The following is a 22554-nucleotide window of genomic DNA, read 5'->3' as shown; positions in this document are numbered from 1 at the left end:
ATTTTTCCTAATATCGGGAATAGATTGCCTAATGGTGTTCACTTCCTGTCTTGAGAACAGGACGGGAACGAACTGTGACACATAATGTGCAGGAATTTCATAGGCCTGCGCACCTGTTCCAATATCCACCGGAACCTCGACTTTTGGGATAAGTGTCGGAGGTAACCTCTCTCATAGGCAACCGAGAAGTAGGCAACTCCAAACGCTTATTAAGCAACAGAGCCAAATCGAGCGCTAAGGCAGCTGAAGAAGTATCAAGTGAAAAAGCTCTCTTATAAATACTCAATAACTCTGCGGGACAACACGTCTACAAGGTAATCTACCATTGCCTGTATCACTTTCCTCTGCATTTCTGGCGTATACTGACTATATGTGTCATATACTTCAACTGGAGTTATCGACGTGAATGAGATCCATCTAATCGCGTCTTTCATGCAAATTCGCGTTTCCTCAGATATCGATTTACGACAAGGGAGGAATCGCTTCTGCTCACACATAATGCCCAAACTATCTTCATCTTCATCCTCATTCTGTAACCTTTCAACTCCTTTCTATACTCAAATACCCTCTCAACATGCTCTTGTACTTTCTCCACAGTGTCTCTAGAAAACGCTAAAGTGTTCAGATCCCTCAACCCTTGTGGGAGATCTGTATTGTCTAATCTGTCCCACATTACATACAAGTGGCGACCTAATCCCTCAATAAAAACATTTTTCTCAGGAAAATTGTCCATATTAGAAAGTGTGGCGAAAACATTAGCTTGATCACCCCCCTCCATACAATGCGTAGCCCATGCAATTAACTCACGTTTCCTCTCTGGAGGTACAGTATTGTGAGTGACAACCCTCGATCCCGCTCCCTGATCTACTACAAGCGGTGCAGGACCACTTGGAAGAGGGAGAGCAGGCAAGTTCAACGGAGGTACTATCACTGGTGCAATAGGAAAACGTGGCGGAGCAATTGGAGGAGCAGGCAGAGGGGCAGCAACAAAAGGAGGAACAACGACTGGAGGAAGAGGAACAACAGGAGGAATGGTAGGAACAGCAGGAGGAGCAGGAATAACAGCAGGAAGAGGCAAACCAGCAGGAAGAGGAACATACGGAGGTGGCGCAGTGGCACCAGGCCTTCGTTCATTTACCAATTTATCGATAAGTTTGTCGGAAACATGAAAGTCTTTAGAAGGATAGATTTTCTGAATGCCAAGTGAGAAAGCCCTATCCATATTCCTAGCTGACTCAGACTGTTTATCTTGGTCATATAACAATGCTTTTTCGGCGTTCGTCATATGACGGCACGCATGTTTTTCCCTACTCTTAAACTGCTGTAAAGATTCTTTTTTCCAATTCTGTAATACATCGAATGCTGCAGGTCTAGCCTTTTTTTAAATAAAATTGACACTAAATACTCAATACGAGGGATTTCAAAACTATCATTGATCGGCCACTGAAGTTCAGAAGCATGTCTAGTTTGTCTGTGCCAAATATCATTAAACACTATACTACCAATGCCATGCTTACAGTACGTAGTACAAGCCGGCGACCCCTCCTGTGGTGCCGGACGGCTAAATTCCAAAGATTGTTTATCGCTGCGGAATAATGCCCTGAAGCAGGTAGACAATTTCCCAGGCCTATCAGAATACTGGTGTTACCTGGTCAGTAATTGTATTTGCAAATACAATGCGCCAAAACAAATTATCAGGATACTTAAGAATCGGGTCACGACTCACCTGATCAATCCTAAGGAGGTCCGATCGGATTTACAAAGTGCTTCTCTAACAAATTTTACCTCGTGTTTGGTGATTTCGGCAAATCTTCCCGCCTCGATAAGTGGACCCTCGTCAAGATGCCGACTCAGACCGCGAGCTCACCGTCCAGGGATCGGGCCGTGCAGTGCTGTTGAGGTGTCGAGTCTCATTCAGAAAGGGGCCCCTTTTTATTTACACCATCTGATCCCAGTCTGATAGCTTGCTTCAACCTTCAACGAGCTGGCATCAATCTTGAGGGTCCCTATTCGAGCGCCATCTGTGAAATCAAAAAGAAGATATCGAGGCTGAGTACCCCAAAAGGAAATACACCAAACGCGGGTTATAAAGAAAGATACAAAGATCTTTATTCTATACTGAACAGTTTCAAAGGACAAAGCAACAGACAGCTATCGGGACCTCAGTACAACACAGCAAACTCCAGCCCTGTTCGGTGTGCTGGTTGAGTGGGACTGTACATTAGAATAGTCGCACCTTTTATACAGTTTGAAACATGATGTCCAGCCCACCTGCAAGTTAATACATCACAGATCTAGGGTTCATGCCGAGTTCATGTGTCTATACATTTAGGGTTTACCATTAATACATTCACCAACAAGTTACAATGGCAACAGTGTGTCTTTGGATTTCTCGTTGAGCCTTCTCATACATCTTTATACAATGCAGTTAAAAAAGTGTTCACATTTCAGTATTTGAATACATTATGTTTAACAGGTGCTTGCGGATTAGCTTCGTTGGCGCCGGTAATCCTCTATACACAGATCAACGAAGGACAAGGTCTCAGTTCATGACCCCAACATGTGGCCTGCAGGCAAGTTACACATTAGTTTGTACACAGAGGTCAAGACGGCCATGTTACATTCGGAATGACACTATCCACCATCTTAGAACACATGGTGACTTTAGAGAGAGAATCTAAAATGGCGGGCAAACCTAAAATGGTGGCTTAGACTGATCTAAGGTCAAGACCTTGTAACGCAGATTTCTTTGCAAAGCGGCTTGGCTTAGGCCAATATACATGTATTCATACTGTATAGGAGGCACAATATGATTTCCCGTTCAACAAAGGTATTTAGTGATAATTTAGTGGGGTGAATCAGATGAAGAGGAAAACTATAAAATAAATGTGTCAATCAACATCATAGAAGTGACACATAGGATTAATAAAAACCAGGGGTGTTACATACATGGAAAAGAGGAGTGAGATTAGCAAAGGGCCTCAAGTACTCCCATAGCAGAGCAGATAGGAAGATAAAAATTGTCCACCGTAAGAGCAGGGAAGAAAACCAGGCCAGTATACACCTGCATAAACCTATGCAAATGAGACTATGGGCCTCATAACGAGGCAAGCGCTCCCATAATGAAGGGTGCCGGTACAGGACCGGCACCCTTCATTACGGGACACCCTATTACGAGGTTCCCTTTGTGGGACCCGGTAAGGACGCCTGGTAAAACCAGGCATCTTTAGCGGGTCCCGGGAGGGGACCAGGGAGCTAATAACGTGCCTGTTATTAACGGGCTCGTTATTAGCTCCCTTCCCATTCCCATTGAGCCCTATGGGGGCTCAAATGGGAATGGGGATGGGTTTTTCCAATGAGGACTTCCCGGGTCCTCCAAGTTGGAATAGCCCGGTAAATCCTCATTGGAGGAACCCGGTACTGGAACCCAGTATGGAGGCAGCCATGCCCTTATTAAGGGCATGGCTGCCTCCATACTAATTATGAGGCCCTATGAATTAAAATAGAGCGATTGCCTATTTTGAAAGCTCCAGATAGCTTAAGATGATTGAGAAATATAGGAACTTTAGTGTCACAATCAGATATAGGACTGTACAGAAGAGAAAAAGAGAATGGAAAAAAGCAAATGTAGCTAGCTGGTTAATGACAAGAGATTCCAGAGCTTTGGAGAGAAAAGGTAGCAAAGAAGCAGAGCAGAAGCAGATGGGTAAAGAGATGAGTTTAAGAAGGGGTAGAATGTTAACATGTTTGAAGCAATTTAGAAATAAAAGATGAGCGCAAATGACTGTAAGTAGAGATTAGGCAGTTTCAATCAGAAGTGCAGGAAAGCTGCCAAAACGGTTGCCTTTTGAGTTAGTATGATGTAATAGCAATAGGTTCTGGCTCAGGGATGGGGTTGAAAGAAGTGGAATTCTGTGCCGCACATTTTGGAGCGGATTAGCAGAAGAAGAGGTCACAGTGAAAGAGGAATGGAGGTTTTTTGTTGTTAGTGTGAAATAGTTAGCAGAATCAGTGACCTTAAAAGAAGACAGAGAGCTATGAACTGGTAGAGAATTGAGAAAAGACATCAAGAATATGGGAGAGATGTATGGTGAGCATATGATAGTGTTATATAGTGATGTAGTGGGTACAGGTGGGATGTGTAGAATGTAGAATCAAAACACCAATGAACAAGTTCTGCAAGTGAGACACAGCCAGATGGATGATGAATGTGGAGAGTATGGAAGTGTGTTTGGGGAAAATGTAAGGAAGCTAAAAGGCATGATGCATCATATTGTATTAAAAGATGGCAGTATACTGGTACTTAGCAAATTGAGACCAGTTCCATTAACCTTGAGAGAATGGGGGAAAGCAGAGTTGTAGAAATGTTGTGAGATGGGCATCATTGAAAGAGCCGGTGCTGGGGAATGGGTTTCTCCAATGGTGGTTTTTAGAATACAGAGTAGGGAGTTACACCTCTGAGTGGACCTTCAACAGCTTTACAGGTGTGCAGTGGTGGAGGGGCCTCCATTGTCTAATATGGTAGAGATGTTATTAGTGATAGGAAAAGGTAATGTATTTACCAAGCTGGACTTGACATCCACATATCACCAAATTGAGTTGGAACATCAATCTCGTAAATTAATGGCTTTCATTACGCATTAAGTGATTTTTCAATTCCACAGGAGGCTGACCTTGGTATTTCAGAAGGCCATGCTCAAGTTATTTAATGGAATGAAAGGGGTTCACTGCTTCAACGATGATGTGTTGGTGAGTGGTGAAACTGATAAGGAGTCTGATGACATTTTGCTAAGAGTATTGAGAGTGTTGTAGAAAAAAGGGATGACATTGAGGAGGATAAATGTGTATTTAAAAGAAACTCAGTAGACTACCTGGGTCATGAGATTTTGCATAAGGGAGTTAAACCAAAGAAAGAAATGGTGGCTGTTATCAACAGGGTTGAATGTCCCAAGACGAAAGGGGAATTGCGTTCTTTCTTGGGCATGGTAGAATGTCATCAAAAATGTATTAAGGAGTAGAGAAGAGTTTGGAGTAAGGAATGTGAGAGTGAATTTCGAAACATAAAGGTGGAAATTGACATGGCGAGAGCTCTAGAGCAATTTGACACTGGAAGAAGGATGGTCATCACGGTTGAGGCTAGTGATGTCGGCGTCAGGGCAGTTTCTTCCCAGGATGGAGTTTCTGGTGAGTTGAGGGTTATTAGCCATGCATCACCGGTGTTGTGAAGGCCGGAGAGAAGATACTCTGTGTTGGAAAAGGAGGCTTTGGGGTTGTCATGGGGCTGTAGAGAGGGATTTTACTTTGAAGACGGATCCTAGGCCATTGAAGGAAATCTTTGAATCAAAGGGTTTGGACAAGATTTCTAGAAGACTAGCGAGTTGGGTTGCAAGAATTCAAAGCCATGCAATTAGTATTGAAGTAATGCCTAGTGGCATAACAGACTAGCTGGTCATTTATCATGTTTAGGCGGTAAGGAGGACGGAAAGGATGTAGAATGGATGGATCAAGTTTTTGTTAAACATTATGGTGTGATTGGCTGTGGAGAGTGGGAGGAAGCATATGGAATGTGGTTGGCCGCAGAAGTGGAAATTGGGGGGTGATGCCAGGGCATATCGGGAGGTGAGAAATGAATGAAACTTGGAGAAAGGAATAATGTATAGATGGGGAGAGTGGGTGTTCCAGTAGGGTTAAGGAATACATGGGTTAATATTGCCCATCAAGGCCACATAGGCATAACTCAGATCAAGGCATCATTGAGAGAACACTACTGGTTGATAGGATTTGAAAGAGCAGTGGCGATAAGGCTAAAGGGTTGCATGGAGTGTTAAAGGGCTGGTAACAGAGTGAAGATGTATGCCCAGCCTTTAGTAAAACAAGATGTCCCAAAGGAGTCGGGGATGAGTTGGCCATGGACATATTGGTGCCGGTTGAAATTTGTGGTACGCATGGCCATTTTGTCATTGTGTTGGTGGACATATTCTCCAAATGGATAGAATTCCATGTGGTGAGAAATGTTGATGTGGTGGTGGTGACAGAGTTTCTGGAGGAGATGTTTGAGGGAGAGGGATACCTGAGGAGCATATTGACTGATAATGGGAGCCAGTTTCCAAGTAAAGCAATTGAAGATGACTTTAAAAAGAAAGGGACCATGCACAAAAGGTCTGCGTTTTATCACTCGGAGTGTAATGGTGCTGTGGAACGGGTGAACGGAACTTTAATGGATGCAATGAGAAAGGCAAGAGTGTGTGCAGGCAGTAAAAAGTGGACTATGAGGGAGAGAATCTGCACATTGAGATTTTGCCACTTGCGTCAATGAGAGTGAGTCAATTTGAGATGATGAGAGGATAGAAGGCAAATACTAGAATATGTCTGCCATGTTTGGAGAGGGAAAGAGTGTCCAAAGTAAAAAAGGAAGAAATGAAAAAGGAAATCTGGTGTAGAAAGGAAAGGAAAGGGAATGGAAGGAAGCCAACAAGAAACAGTCAAGATGGAGTTGGCAGTGTGTGTTGGAGACTGGGTAAGAATCCAGAAGGGTATAGTGAAAAGAAAAGGGGATCTGTTATATTCTAAACCAGTATGAGTAGAAAAGATGAGAGTGGCAATACGGATTGAAGGGGACATGAGTGGAATATGGGAAGAGTGGCTAAGGTGAAGAAGCCAAGGGTTGGATAGAAGGTCAGGAGAATAAGGAACGCAGATGTGTTATATAGTGATGTGGTGGTAAACAACTGGGATGTGGTTGACAAGTAGAATGTAGAATCACAAGATGTTGTTTGATATCATAAGGATTCCTTGAGAGTTATTTTAGAAAGTATTTGAGAGGCTCAGATACTGGGGGCTTTTTCTGCAGTACTTTGCATAAAGACACTTATCTTACCACCTTGCATACTTTATTACAGATTGTAAGATTCTTTCGCATGTTGCGGGGAATGCCCATAATATGAAAGTTTGGGGGAATATTGTGATTATTTCCAGTGTATATTTATCCAATTGCTCAGATGGGAACAATGCTATTATACCCTTGTACTTATTTAAGTTGTTCTTCAGAGCTCTTACTCTCTTACTGCCCTTAATTATATATTTGTAAAAAAATAAACTGATAAACACATCTTATTCATTCCAAGAAGCCTGCATTTAAAAATTATATGGAGAATTGCAATGCCGAGTGATGGGAGCCAATATAATTTGAACCAATGTCCACAGTTTTATCATTCACTTGGCAGGGTTAGTCACCTCTACCAAATCCCCTAGTAAGTATCACATCAAGTATCAGCTCTATTAAACTGTCTACTAATTAATTACTGAAGAAGAGTGTCTTAAATACAGCAAAACAACTGATCAAAGGTCTTGTGTAATGCAATCACCTCACATTTCCCCTGAATGGCCTGCACTGCCAGTCCCTGAAATGCTGCTGCATCATTTATAAGGCCGTAACATCCAGATCATCAACCTATCTGGCAAGTAAACTCATCAAATCAGAAGTAAAACCCATCGCAAGAAGCTTCAACACAGCTTCAAAACGCAAACCTAGGGTTATATGTCTTTTGATCGCACAATTTTTCATTGCATCTTTTTTCCTGCCGATTTCTTACCTTTTCTTAGCTGCAAAATGCGGGGATAGGGGGGCGGCAGAGTCGTCCGCACCACCTCTCCCCCCAGCCCCTACCTTCTCCTCCACCTATACCCCACCTCATATTTCCTTACTCAACCCCCCCACTCCACTGCATTGTGTGGTAAAATAAATTGGTAAATAACTGGCTGTAAAAAAGAGCCGCAATGAAAAAAAATGCAATAAAAGGACTGAATACCCATCCTGGCCATACATCCGACTCACCTCAGCACTTCAACATTTCTGTAGCAAAATAAAAAACTGACTCTTGTAATCATCCAACAGATAAATGTCCCATCCCAATTACTGGCTACCTTTCTGAAGCAGCTACATCTTCCTCGACTTAAACACAACCCTACATCTTGTCCTCAGAAGCTGCCTGCAATGTCTTCAATCTTCCACCATAAAGAGCTGTGTGTAAACAATGTCAAAAATACCAAGATTAGGTACCAAAGTAGTAAACCACTGGAAGCTAAGACAGATGACTTCCAGTCTTATCATTTTCAAGATATGTCTGTGTCCACATTGCACCCAAGTTGGAGGGGCTGGGGAACTAATGTTGGTCAGTGGTAGGAGATCATTTTAAACTTCTCAATGCTGTTGAAGCACTTTTAATTCTAAGCAGGTGGTTTTGCCTGGAATTCTTTACTTCTTTACAGCTGGAAATCATCCCCTTAATACCTTTGTTGAGGTGTTCACTTTCTGGTCTCCAGTCTAGAGTTACTGAATAGCAGGTTAGTGCACGGGTGTCCATATTATTACATATGGGTGCCATTCTTTGGAAGAGTGTTGGCCAGCCAAGGCTGACATTGATGCCCCTTTTCAGTGGAAGATGTGCTCACCAGCAGTAGTGTTGACAGCAGACACATTTCCGCGGTCCTCTAGTCAGGTCGCTACATGCATGACGAGCAGGTGGTAGGGTACAGCTGATGACTGTTAGTGTTACCATGTAGCAGGACGCCCACTCTTCAGAGCACTGCACTTTCTTCAGTCATCCGCTCATTTGGCCTGAGACATTACCTGTTCACTGACGGGCTCATCTATGGCTAGTGGGCTTTCCCGGGAGACTCCCCTATCCTATTTATTTCTATTTAAGTGATCAGCGCAGAGGAATAACTGTTTCACAAGTAACTGAGTTGTACCTGCTCTTCTCCCTTCAGTCTTCTATCTACTACATCACTACTGAGTCCTGGATTTGTTTATTTGTTCGTCTACTCTTTTGAAGTGCAACAGATAGCCTGACAGTGTGAACCGATTATTAACTTCCCTGGCTCATCCACTTTATAACACCTCTGTTCAGCTTCTCTTGCAGCTAAACCTTCCAGACCCACCATTTTGAAATGAGTCTGACCACATCCTGCCCTGCCCCATTGTGGTACCTCCAGTAGCAGGTGCTTGATCCAGACATGCAACCTTCCTGGCAGGCAGATCTAGAGCTAAATCAATACACAGGGTTTCTGATAGGATGTCTGGTCCTCTATTCTGCCACTGGCCACGCCACCTTGGCTTCAAGGAGCCAGGTACATGCTGACACCCGGGTAGTAGGGTTTGTTAGACAGATAGAAATATCTGTTTTCTTAAAAAATCATTCTTGAGCAACAGATCATCTGAAAAGAAACAAAGCCTTTCATTATTAGTCAATAAGAACCGTTGCTGTCAAAAGCCTCATTCAAATGAAGATGACAACAATCCCTACATTACTGGATTTAAACATGAGTGCACCTGTGCAAGGAAAATTGATGAGCATGTGGGAGGCTACACTTCCTATATCTGAGGGATGAGACCTCTCAAGAAAATCCAATAATCACTCAAATAACTCACTCGTGATGGCTGCACAAAAGATTCCGGACTGAGACACAAGGTGCATTCCCTGCGAATCTACCCTTATCATAAATGCATGTCATGGACCAGCATGTCAACAAAGGTATGGCCGTGGGGATTACCCCTTTGACTGAATGTATAGGATACACAAACTGTCAAAAATAAATAGAGCATCTCACGTGACAGACGTCGCCTCTGAAGGGTCAAGGATGATACTTATCAAATATGGAAAGGTTTATTTTATGGAACTTATGTTCCATTTGAAGATGTGGGAGGTTAGCCAATAGGGAGAGGACCACAGGAAGAGGAATACCTTTTATAGTCTGAAGCACACAGCACCTGAGAAGGCAGAGGCGTTGCTAGGGAAGGGGCTGGGGCTGAGGGGGCTATAGCGCTAGGTCTTTTGGATGTAGCCCGATAAAAGCTATTGGGTTACAACCAAAAAGGCTAGCTAGCCCTGAGCCTGGACAGTCCCAAAGTTCGCTTAGCCCCAGATCTTTTCCAGATCTAACAACATCCCTGCGAGAAGGGAGAAAATTATTACAAGGTCTAACAAGAGCTGTAAGAGCCAGCACCGCCCCTTCTTGCCATGCACTTCATTTTGTTAATAAGACCAGGACACTTATTCAAAACCTAAGGTCAAGCAAAGTGAAGGAGCACTAAAGTAAAAGGACATCACGTGGTCTTCTAATGTGTACATGTACAGAAAAACTGCCATAGTGATGTAACAGGTTTAACTGAAGCAATTAAAAATGTTCATGTCTAAAAACGCCATTGTCAACATATCAATTTGGAAAAGCTCAGCCCACCCCAGAATCCTGCTTGTGGAAGCAGATCTTGGCAAATAAAGGGTGTCTTGTAAGTGCTTGATCAATATGAACTGTAATAGACTGCTGAGGTGGGGGCGGAAGAGGCTGATTTTGCCCATTCCTCCTGCTTAACTTCATGGATATCCTGGACAGATTCCTGCCCAAATCCCCCACTACTGTGCACAAACATTTGAGCCAATCAGGAAGTTGGATTGTTCTGCACGTTGTCATTGGCTGGAATGTTGACCTTTCTGCAAATCAGAGTTCAACGAACATGCCAGCTTCTTGATAATCCAAGATTATCGTGATCTGGGTTCATTTACCACTTCACTGATTTGGCAGATTCTGCACAATCAAGGAAGGAGCCGGGGCGTCTGTCCAGAATTCCATATCTAAATGCAGATGGTGAATTGTCTGGCCATCCCACCATTTGCTTCCTCAGTACCAGGGCCAGCTGAAGATATGGGCCCATTTTAACATGATGTTTGGGGCTCCCATTGCCTAGAGCGAAGAAAAACAGTCTGAGGCACCGATGGGGTGCATACATTCCAACGAAGACAATTCGCTTAATATCCGCAGACCTCTTATCCAAATACTAATATTCCAAGATGGAAAAGCAAATACCAAAGACGAAAGAACAAAAGCAATCTTTAATGTGTATTGGAACAGCCAAGTGAAGGATGGTGAAACCTTTGTACAATTAGTTATGAAGAGTATAGATGATCTTAGAGCTGAGTTTAAAAACTTGCAAATCATCCTTTGTGGAGACCTAAACATCGATTGTCTAGATACTAAAGCTCATAAGAAAAAAATACAAAAATACAAAAGAATCCACAAAAAGAATCACGATCACTAAGGTGGATGGATGAAATGAGAATCAGAGATTTCAATCTAGTAAATGGTAATGCAGATGGTGACTGCCCAGGTGGAAAAACATGGAGCACCTATAATGCCAGTGCAACCCTCGATTATTTTTTCGTAGATATGGTCACCTTTCAAAACCTGAAGTCCTTAAAAATAATAGATTCCATCAAAAGATTAACAGCTAATTCCAATTTACAGAGAACTAGCCACTGGTAATGGGAACAACCAATTGGACGTTCGGGATAAATGGCCTTATAAAGTAAGCGTTAATAACGACCTGAATCGTCTGAAGATAACAAATAAGCGGATCCCTGAGTTAAAAACAGCTATAGAGCACTGGATAGCGACTCCATCCTGAGGGTAGAATACGAATCTTGCCTTTCACTATTCAGAGAAAATGGCCAAGAACAGTGGGAAAAAAGACACATGCACACAATTTCTATTTAAAAATAGCAAACAAGAAGAAACAACTAGCGAAATATCTACGTGTCCTAAAAAAGTTAAAGAGCGATACAATGGAACAAGAGGGTAAGCTCTTGAAACCTTGTTTCCGTAATTGGGCAAAAGCCCACACAGCCCAACTATACCAACAGGACTCAGAACACATGATGATGACGCTAGAAAACAAAAACGCAAAAGCGTTTTGGTCATTGATAAACAAACAGGCGTCTATAGGAAATGAACAAATAAACCCGATAGATGAAAATCAATGGCTGGACCAGTTTAGAGAAATCTACACCCAAAACTGCGCAGAGCAGAAATCACAAAGATCCTCACAAAAGATGCAATTGTGGGAAATAAACTTCGAGAAAAACGAAATATTGGACTTAATTAAGATAGCTAATAAGTCCTGAGCTCCGAGCCCGGATGCCCTTACAAATGATATGTTAAAACAAAACCCTATACTATGGGCTAACCTCTGGGATGACCTTTGTAAGAGAATTGGAACAAGGATGCAAATACCGGACTTTTTGGTGAAAGTGGTAGTAATCCCGGTGTTCAAAAAGGGAGATCGAATGAAACCGGGAAACTACCGCCCAATATCTCTCCTAGATGTGCTCAGAAAATAGTATGCTAGCATCCTGCCTAAAAGATTAAATGAATGGTTAACAAAGAGTGACAATCGTGATCCAAGACAGACGGGTTTTGTCATGAATGTAGACTGCAGGATAAATCTGTTAACATTTAACTTACTAAAAATGAAAACATTGAAAGAGAACAATAAATTATATGTCGCATGTGTGAATATGGCCTCCGCCTTTGATAGGGTTGATCGTGAAATTCTCTGATACAAGCTAAAGAAAAAAGGGCGCCCACAAAACCTACTTGCAGCCATCATCGCCTTGCATTCTAACACAAGTTTACAGATCAGGTTAGACCTGCAAGGGTCCTTGAGTGACTCCCCGCCCACACAAAGCGGCTTAAAACAGGGCTGCCCTGTAGCTGCAATTCTGTATAACTTTTACATACTCCACATTAAAGAATGGATAGAACCAGCAAGAGCCTGCCACTCACGCATGAGCGAAAACATCTTGGGGCATCTATTATATGCAGGCGATCTAATACTTCTTGATTTGACTGCGATAGGTTTACCACATAAATTGAATGCCCTACAACATTACGTGGATGAAAATAAACAAATAAACGCTGACAAAACAGAAATTCTCACTCTCGAAAAAGGACATAAGAAACATCCCAACAGACATTACAACAGACGGCGATCAAAGTGAAGAAATGCACAAAATATCAAGGCGCCATGATAAGCGATGATAGCGGAGAAAAACCGTGGATTTCAGTTTTGGAACTTAAAATGGACCAGCTTACAGCCCAAGCCCTACTTGTGAAGAAAAGATATGGGAAATTCTCATTACAACCCGTGGTAGATTTCTATAAATACAAAGTGATCCCTGTGATATCATACGCAAGTGACACATGCCTAGGAATGCCATGGGAAGTATGGGACAAATTAGAAGCCAGATACTGGAGAAGACGTCTGAATCTTGCAAACTCAGTGCCAATAGGAATAATCAGCCACGAACTTGGCCTATACTCAATCCATATTCAAGTGATTTGGAAAGCACTCTCAACGTATAGAAAAGTAGAGCTAATGGAATGTTGCGTGCAATACAAAATACTGAAACAGGAAGAAAATGCTCCAGATTTCTGGCCCCTTAAAATGTGGAGTGATGAGTGCAAAATGATTTTGGAAAATCTATGCACCCGAGCTGAAACTCTACGTGACCATCCGATAAGAGTTAAAACACTCCTATTATCAATAGATTGGGCACAATCAGAAACAAGGCGGTCAACCTCCAAATCTCACATCTTGTCAAAAACTCTAGTGAACTTTGCCAATCAGCTTCCCAGTTAACTAAGGAAGAGTGCCAATCAGAAGCACAGGGACCTGATTCTTCGTTTCAGGCTAAACGTGCTACACACACGACAGATCCTAAAGAAATATGGCCTAGAAAAATCTGATACATGTCGACTATGCAAACAAAATGAAGAGTCTTTACAACACCTTCTAATGTTCTGCTGTGAATTAAACGTGGAAAGAGAGAAATATCTCCAGAACATTTTGGCCCTAACCTGCGGGCAAGACTCTGATAAATGGTGCCAAGCCCTATATTATTAATTGAATAAGACAACTGCAAGAGGACTTGGCATATATTTAGAAAATATGCTAATAACAATAACAAGCATGGCCAGGGACCAGGACAAAACCGAGCCGAACACAGGGTTTGGAAAGGACCCTGAAGGATAATCGAACGAATAAGAGAGATTGAACAATGATAATGACTACCTCTCGCCAATACCTGTGTTCGGATATGCAGGATACTGACTTAAAGGAAATTTGTAAATGTCTAAGCAAAAAGTCATGTATTCATTTACGCTAAAATGCTTAATAAAAAAAAAAAATCAAAAATTCATATCCGCAGATTATCATGAGCAGGCCAGCCAGCAAGGAGCTGAAACACCACATTTTCATTAAATTCATCCTTTTTGGTCAGCAAGGGACTAATGTGAGCAACCAGAGTAAAAAGGCAAATAGTTAATAAGAACACATCTAGATCCACGGAGGCCAGGGAGGTGACGGCCTGAAGGGTTCCAGCAATTCAGCTTGTAAAGTGAGCGCTGTAAAACACACATTTAAAACCCTAAATGGTGTCATAAGACTGCCGACTGCCAACATGGGGGCAGTTGCTGTCCCCCCCCCCGAAGGTGGGGTCCCCTTTCAACTGAAAAAGGTGAAAGGTGCTGATGCAGTCCCTGCTCAGTACAATGGGCAGAATGTTTGTCGATCCTTAGATACAACCTTCCAGAATATCTACTAACAAAAAAACAAACACGCAAACAATGACTAAATGCATGGAGAGCAGTGGGCATCAACAGGTGCAGGCACAGGCAGATTTGGAAACTGGAAGACACTAAGGGTCTCATCACGAGTTGGGCGTTAGCCCTTAAATGCGGCGGTAACGCTATTACCGCTGCATTTAAGGGTCCGCCCAATCAAGAGTCTGGCAGCATTTACTCCCAGCTCTAAACTGGGGGTAAATGGGCCAAATTAACGCCCATTTTCGGGTGCAATTAGCGCAGCGCTATAAGCGTGCACTAAGTGCGCCAAAAATGCCCCATTGGCTCCAATGGACCCAATGAGGAATGGGGAATACCCATTACCGCTCACCGCTTGATCCGGCGCTAATAGCGCTGGAGCGGGTGGCTGTAATGCTATTAACCCGGGCGGTATCCCGGCTGTAATACCGCCGGGATACCACCCAACTCGTGATGAGGCCCTTTAAAGAGTAACCAATGCAATACAGGCTTTGCCAACGATGAAACACACTTTGGAGACTGTGAAACCAAAAACGTTTCAAAACTGAATAACAGACATGAAATGCAAATTCTCTCGGATGAAAACTGTAAACCGGTAGAAAGAACAGTGGAAAGGTTGGCTGTACGCTTGAGATATGACACCCAAAGGCCCAGAGTCTTACAACAGGGTCTGTCACAGGCTGAAACCTTACCCAAGTGTATGGCCTATATGCAATTAAATCTGGTCCGTTTGTGTATAAACAATTTGTAAACCATATATGAAAGGACATTCTATACACACTAGCTTTGGAAAAAAATATAATCTTAGTGATGCCAGTAAAATATTACTGTATTGTATTGTATTTGTGAGGAATTCAACCATCTGCATGGTGGGTGTGCGCTCGCCTGGGCTTTTCTGAACTTTTTAATTAAATGGAATGATGGTAGACCAACCTCAGGAAAATGTTTGGGCTAATCCACACACATTGTCCCATGCTTGCACCATGACAAATGCATAGACCTGTGTACTCTGAGTGGATACAGCCTACAGGCACAGTCTGTCCAGTAATATTTAGTTGGGATATGACAGCCAGGAGTACACCATGTCATATGCAGAAAGGGGGAGGGTCAACCTTCCCCCTGCCTTGGCCTGCCTGATTAAATAACAAAGGCTCAATGGATCCACCCTCACTTTTGTTGGGCCCTGCCGCTGGTGGCAGTGATTATCTTACTAATAGAGGATACTTCAAACAGGCCCATATGGGGCCTGGCTGCAGAGGTTAACAAAGGAGACAGGAAACCCCAACAACCTTTCATATGTAACTGTGTCAACATGAAGCCAGCTCCCGCTCACAGTGTCATTGGCAGTGAACTGTCATGTATGGGACTGCGAGTTTATAGTAAGCTTCCCCGGTAGGAGGACCCCATTCATCAGGCAAGAGAATATGGTCTGCAGGAGCCAGAGAGTCTGGTCTTGCTGCAGCTTCAAGGGCGACCTGCCGCTTTAAAAAGTAACCAGAGAGAGATCCATTAACCAGAGAGACTCTTGTATAAACAACAGACAGGAAGATGGGTGGGACTTAGTATTGCATGTTTTTACCCCTTTACCTTTCCTATTGCAAAGCACTCTGGTTATGGCATCATGCATACAGGAGATTTGTTGTGGGGACCCCAGGATTGATTCATTAAGGTGGGCTTAACTTACACCAATCACTGTGTCCTACTTGGCTTTAAAAAAGGGCTGATCCCCTCTTTTGGCAGATCATCTGAAGACGTCACTTGAAGTAACAAAGAAGAACTGAACCTTGGACCCTGGCAGAAGGTACAGCCTGCCTTACATCTTCAGCCAGTGAAGGAAGGCTAAGACCTCTATAAAGGGAAGCAGGATCCCTCCCCTATACATCTCCCAGCCAACAGAGGGAGATGAATACCTCAGAGGACCCTCCAGCCCATCCAGAAGCGGTACCCGGCCAGCACACAGCATGACCTGCTAGGCTCTGCAGCAAGCTTCCTAGGTAGGAAGCGCCAGAAGGTCTCTGAACCTACAACAAAGGGCAGGGCAGCTGCCTGCAACACACTCCTTAGCTTGGGCCGCCCTCCTTAAAGGACAACACAAGCCCATTGAAGAAGCTTGGAGAAGCGCCTCAATGAGCATCTACTGACATCCGCCTTAAAAGACACTTTCGAGCCAGTCGAGTTCCTTGAGCTGCAGCCAACTACAACTCTGACTGTTGGCAAGCCGCAGTCGCTTCAAGATATCTGAGATGTCTCAACCAGTACTTCAGAACTGCCGACCAGCACTGAGACAATGATTCCTGACCCCGAGCCGCCATGTAGGCCAGTCTGCAGTCGTTGGTCCAGCTTCGCTCACTGATCTGTCTTGCCGTCTGATACCCGCCGCTGACTCCCATCTTGAACTCTGTCACAGAAGCCTGCAAAGCATCCTGAAGCTGACTCAACCCTTTTGAGCATCAAGAACACCTACGGCACAAGGTAAATTGTAGTTCTGTTGCCCTAGTCCTTCCCAGCAGGCCTCTAGACACATATAGCAGAGCTCCCTTTGTGCTGAAGCCAAGTAACTTTAAACTGTTGTGGTTATTGACCATTCTGACTACCCTCCTGTCAGTATCCAGAGTGCATCAATTTTCCTTCTTTGAAACTGTCTGTTCTCTGCATTCCTGCAGAGGGTGATTTGTATTTTGTAGTGTTGCTAGAATTGTCTGTTGTTATATACATAAATTAGATCTTTTGAAACAACCTTGACTGGACAGTCCCTTTTATCATTGGGTAATAATTGTATTTTTGCTGTGTTGCAACTAACCAATGATCCACAACCTTTCGTGGATAAGCATGTCATTCCGTCCACGCTACCAACATTGGACAAAGAAGTTTATAATGTGCTTGTTATTCTACTCAGATCCCTTCTGGTGTATTAGAGGTGTGGGGCTGATTGATGGTTTTGAAACTGATATTCATCCCTGGACCACTGGTACCCCGGAAGTTGATTTGTCACAATGGTTGCAGAAGGTCGAATCTAGTTGGAGCTTTGCGCAGAGCTTAGTCATGCAACTTTAAAAGTACTGCTGCAGGCAATGCTTAGATACTGCTAGGTATTGGTTAATAATCATGGATCTTGACATAGAGATTGTGAAAGGCATGAGTAAGGATGTCCTGCATGTCCTGTCAAGAGAGGGGAGTTCCACACAGCACCAGGGTTAATAAACCTGAGTTGCTGACCAGCCTCCAAGCTTAGGTATGAGCGAGTGCAGCTGCAGAGGTGAACCCAGGGGACGGGCTGGGCCCTGTGTACTCGAAGGAAGAAGGCCCTCCAGAAGGGGTGGTTGAAGATGGTGAGGAAGGCAGCATGATCAGTGTTTCTCACCAACCAACCCTCCATGGAGGCAAAGGTGGTTTCTCAACACTCCAGTGTGTAAGTGAGGTCAGGCACTAGTGTGGCATCCTGCAGGTCCCAGGTCTCAGCACAGCCTCTAAGTGGCCCAGTAATTGTTCCAGTGGTAAAAGATGTATCGACTAGAAAGCTCCTGCTGGAGGAGAGGAGACTAGGACTGGAGGAACAAAAAGAGCAGCACATGGTAACCATAGAGTTGTGCAAGCTGGCACTCAAAGAGATGATGGAGGCCAACAGATCCACCTCTAGCAAAATCTGCAGTAGTGGCTCAAACCAACGTTCCCGGAATAAACCATGGTGCCACATCCACAAAGCTTCAGTGCAGGTTTATGAAGTGGGGAAGGATATTTTTGACTGGTTTGAAGCACTCAAGCTTGCTTTTCTGCTACAGGAGGTGGAGGAGGTACTGTGGGGGTGCAGCCATGATGAGTCTCTTAACGACTCAGGGGACTGATGCAATCCTTCAGTTTACTCCTGCGGAAAGGCCCGTTTATGAGAGCATGAAGGCAGCCCTTCTCAGGTAGTTCTGTAAGACCCCAGAACAGTATCTCAAGAGCTTCAGAGAACTCAGAAAGAAAAGTGGGAAGATATTTGAAGCCTTCACACACTTGTCGTTGAAATATTGAGCGGGTGGGTGTCTGGTAACAAAGTTGACACATTTAAAGGGATGTACAATTTGATTGTGTGTAAGCATGTATTGAAGAATTGTGAGATTGACCTACACCAGCATCTTGTGGACAAGACTATTACAGACTCCAGGGAGCTTGCAAAGGCTGCCAACCAGTTTGTAAGTGCTTGAGTCCAGAAAAAGACTCAGGCGAGCACACCCAAACCAGAAGAGAAATCTTCGGACAAGAAAGTTAACAAGGATGGGAAGGACAAAGGTCCAACCCACTCCTCTTAGAAGTCAGTTCCCCAAAAGCATAATGGGAAATCCAAAACCTAAAGGTAGATTTGGGTGTAAGCAGCTGGTCCATTCGAAAGGGGATCCTGCTTGTAAGGGCTTATCCAAGCAAGCCATAGTGAATGTTGTACTCATGGAGAAGGTCATCATTAGTGTGGGCATCCTAGAGGAGGACTTCCCACTAGGCCAAGAAGTGGCTGAATGTGAATTGGTTACACAGAGTGGGAACGGTACCGGGTCTCCAGAAGAGATCCAAGTTCCCAATAATACTCAACTGTATCAATGGACACAAAACTCCTGCAGTCAGAAACACTGCAGCTAGCCTGACTAGAGTCACACAGCAGTGGGTGCAGCCAAGACAGTATATTACTTGACCTTATTGTACGGTTTGTGGGTTTGACAGACAGAGTTAGTGCCCCTTGGCAATAGTAGAGTTCAATTGGTGAGGCAAAATGACCCAGTGCCATGTAGCAGTGAAAGACTCAATACCTGTCCCAAGTCTGTTGGGTAATGATCTTTCTGACCCCTAGATAGTTGTGGTGGCTACCAGATCAAGGACCAAAGAGGCCCCCAGATTGGAAACTCTCAGAGCCTTAGAGCCGGGAGTGTTTCCAGAGGGCTTATTGGAGGGACCGGCGTGGACAGTATCGCTGGTTAAGTTCCACAGACTGCTGAGTCGCCTACTCCTGCAGGAGAGGGGCCAGTAGCCACTGAGGACCCTACTTTGGTAGCAGGGGACTCAGTGACTTCAGATTTTCCTGACGCAGCACAGCAACCTGAGGTAGAGCAAAAGGTGAGTTCAGATCTCAAAGGACTACCCAAGCTGGATGAGTTTGCATCACCTGAGGGCCCAGATCAGACTTACTTCTTTAGAGCTCAGAAAGACTGTCACACTCTGGTGGGACTGCAGAAGCAGGCAGAGGAGCAGGCTAAGGCCGAAACCCCTGGACTGTTCAAAGTGTGCTGAGAGGATGGACTCCTGTACAGAGAGACAAAAGACTCTGAGGGTGATGGCACCAGAAGGTTGGTGATTCCCTAATGCCACAGAAAGTTCCTTATGGATTTGGCTCACCAAATTCCTTTATCGGGTCACTTGGGAGTGACTAAGGCATCAGACCGGTTGTCTGCGCACTTTTACTGGCCGCATTTTGGCAAAATAATTTTTAGCCGGTTTTGCCCAACATGTCAGGCTTCTTGCAATTCAGATGGTGCCACAAAGGTCCCCTTAACTCCACTACCTGTGGTTGAGCGGCCTTTCGAGAGAATAGGCATGAACATTGTGGGTCCTTTGGATCTCCAAACAAGTGCAGGGAACAGATACATATTGGTGGTGGTAGACCATGCCACAAGGTACACTGAGACTGTCCTTCTGTGCGCATCAAATCCCCAGTGGTTGCAAAGGCTCTGATTGGGATATTCTCCCATGTTGGTTTCCCCAAGGAGGACATTTCGGACAGGGGAACAAACTTCATATCAGTGTATATGAAGGCTATGTGGGAAGAGTGTGGAGTCACCTACCATTTCTCTACATTCTTCCATCCACAAAGGAATGGGCTTGTTGAGCAGTTCAACAAGACACTGAAAGGCATGATAGGTGGCTTGGAAGAGCACCTGTGGAGAAAATGGGATATTCTCCTGCCATGCCTACTGTTCACCTATAGGGAAGCGCCACAGAACGAAGAAGGGTTTAGCCCCTTTGAGCTTCTGTTTGGACACCCTGTATAAGGTCCACTCAGTATCGTGAGAGAGGGATGGGAGGGCAACCCCTCATCCCCCATACGAGATGTGGTGAACTATGTACTTGGCCTTCGGTCTAGAATGACAAAGTACATGGAATAGTCGATGAAAAACCTAGAAGCCAGTCAGGAGCTGATGACGCACTGGCACAACCAGAAGGCCACAGTGACCGTTTATTCTCCAGGTTAGTGGGTGTTGTGAGGGGTCAGGAATGCGAGGAGGACCACTGTTTGATGATTTATCAAAGCATGCCATTTTATTCTCTGAATAATATTAAAAAATGCCTCACTATCCCTACTCTGCTGAGGAATTCCCTACCTGACAAAAGCTAAGGGAATGTACTTTAACATAGGAATACTGCCGCTCACACTAAACAACAAACAGCCAAAGAAAATATATGGCAATACAACATGACATGAATACCGTTCACAGTTCCTAAATGACCTAATTTCCCTTCCCCGTGATTCAAAGCCACTTCTGCAAATGTTCAATCAAAGAAAGAAAATATCTTGCATCTAGTCTTGATGTTTCAAGTTGAAGTCAAAGTTCATTAAACAAAGTTCCACTGACAACAAATCTCTTCTCCTGGGTAAAATACCCACTTTCGACTTCTAGCCAAAATAACACCAATGGTAATCATGGTCACGATGCGTTATCACCTCTTTAGGAAGATTTGCCACAGTTCAAAAGAAAATGCAACATCCACACTGTCAGCAATATACAGTTCTTGGCCAACAGTTAAGATTGCTTGAGTTACAGCTTTTAGCATTCACAATGGTATATTTGTCAGGACGACTTTTCAGTGTTACTGCTTCCACTTCAACAACTGGACTTCCAATTATTTTACTGTGAGAACAGTCCCCTCTTGTCTCACAGTATTCCACCTTGTTTAGTCTACTTCATAATTGAATCCACTGACATTTAGATATACCACCACAGCTTTAGTATTTTGGATCTACTGCCACAGCTTCAATGATTTAGACTTTTAGACAGGGTTCAGCAAGCAATACCTAAAAGTACTTCAACACATTCTGGTTGGCAAGGCACTCTTCCTCTGAATATCTCTTTTCAAAAGGGGCAGCCTCTTCGCCTCTCTTGTCTGTTTGCCACAATGGTAACCTTTATTTGCCTTTTAGACTTACTTCTTTCTCTCTTCCACATTCTTTGGCACTACAGGTTGTATCTACTTCCAAATAGTATTTACAAGCAGCCCGTTTCCCTTCCACAGCTTTACCTGTACCTTTCTGCCAGCTATAGGTCCAAGTAATTACCCAGAAGCCTTGGTGCCACTCTCTTAGCTTCAGGTAATGCTTGCACACCTGTAACTTCGGCCAATTAACTGTTAGTAACCTTCCAGTACAGTTAGATTGCTTTCCCACTTCCAGAAAGGTTGATTTTGCTGTTAATATGGGGAAGCTATTGGCTTGGGCAATGCTTGTTCTCTGCTTCATTGATTTATACACTAACTTCTCATGCGGAAAAGGTATGCCTTGTTAAATTTGAGAATAGAATACAGTCTTTCTTTAGAGATCATAATTAGGCACACACAACCACTCCTTGGGCCTCATTACGACCCAGGCGGTAAGGGTTTTACGGCGGCGTAAACAGCGCCGACCCTTACCGCCTGAGTACGAGGTCCCTTAGCGCCATGGAGGTTTTAACACCTGCTTTTAGCAGGTGTTAAAATCCATGGCGCTAAGGGACCTTGATGTTAATTACGCCACCGTAATTTACGGTGGCGTAATTAACGCCTTCCCCACTCCCATTATGCCCTATGGGGCAAAAATGGGAATGGGGAAGGGTAAATGGGGATTGGGGACTTACCGCCCCGCCAAGGTCGGAATGGGGCGGTAAGTCCGCCAACCACCATGGCGTAAACTACGTTTACGCCATGGTGGTAAAGTCACGGCCCAGGCGGTAACTTACCGCCTGGGTCGTAATGAGGCCCCTTGTTGTACTATTCAGAGTTTAAAGATGTTAAAGTTTGGTATGAAATTGTATTCCCTTGTAACATAAAGGATAGAGTTCAGTATTTCCTTTGGAACTACAATTAGGCACATGCAACCACTCCTTGTTGTAGTTCAGGAAG

Source organism: Ambystoma mexicanum, chromosome 5p (genome assembly GCF_040938575.1).
Source record: "Ambystoma mexicanum isolate Mex_15411 chromosome 5p, UKY_AmexF1_1, whole genome shotgun sequence".
Taxonomy (NCBI): Eukaryota; Metazoa; Chordata; class Amphibia; order Caudata; family Ambystomatidae; genus Ambystoma; species Ambystoma mexicanum.
This window is presented reverse-complemented; position numbering follows the sequence as displayed.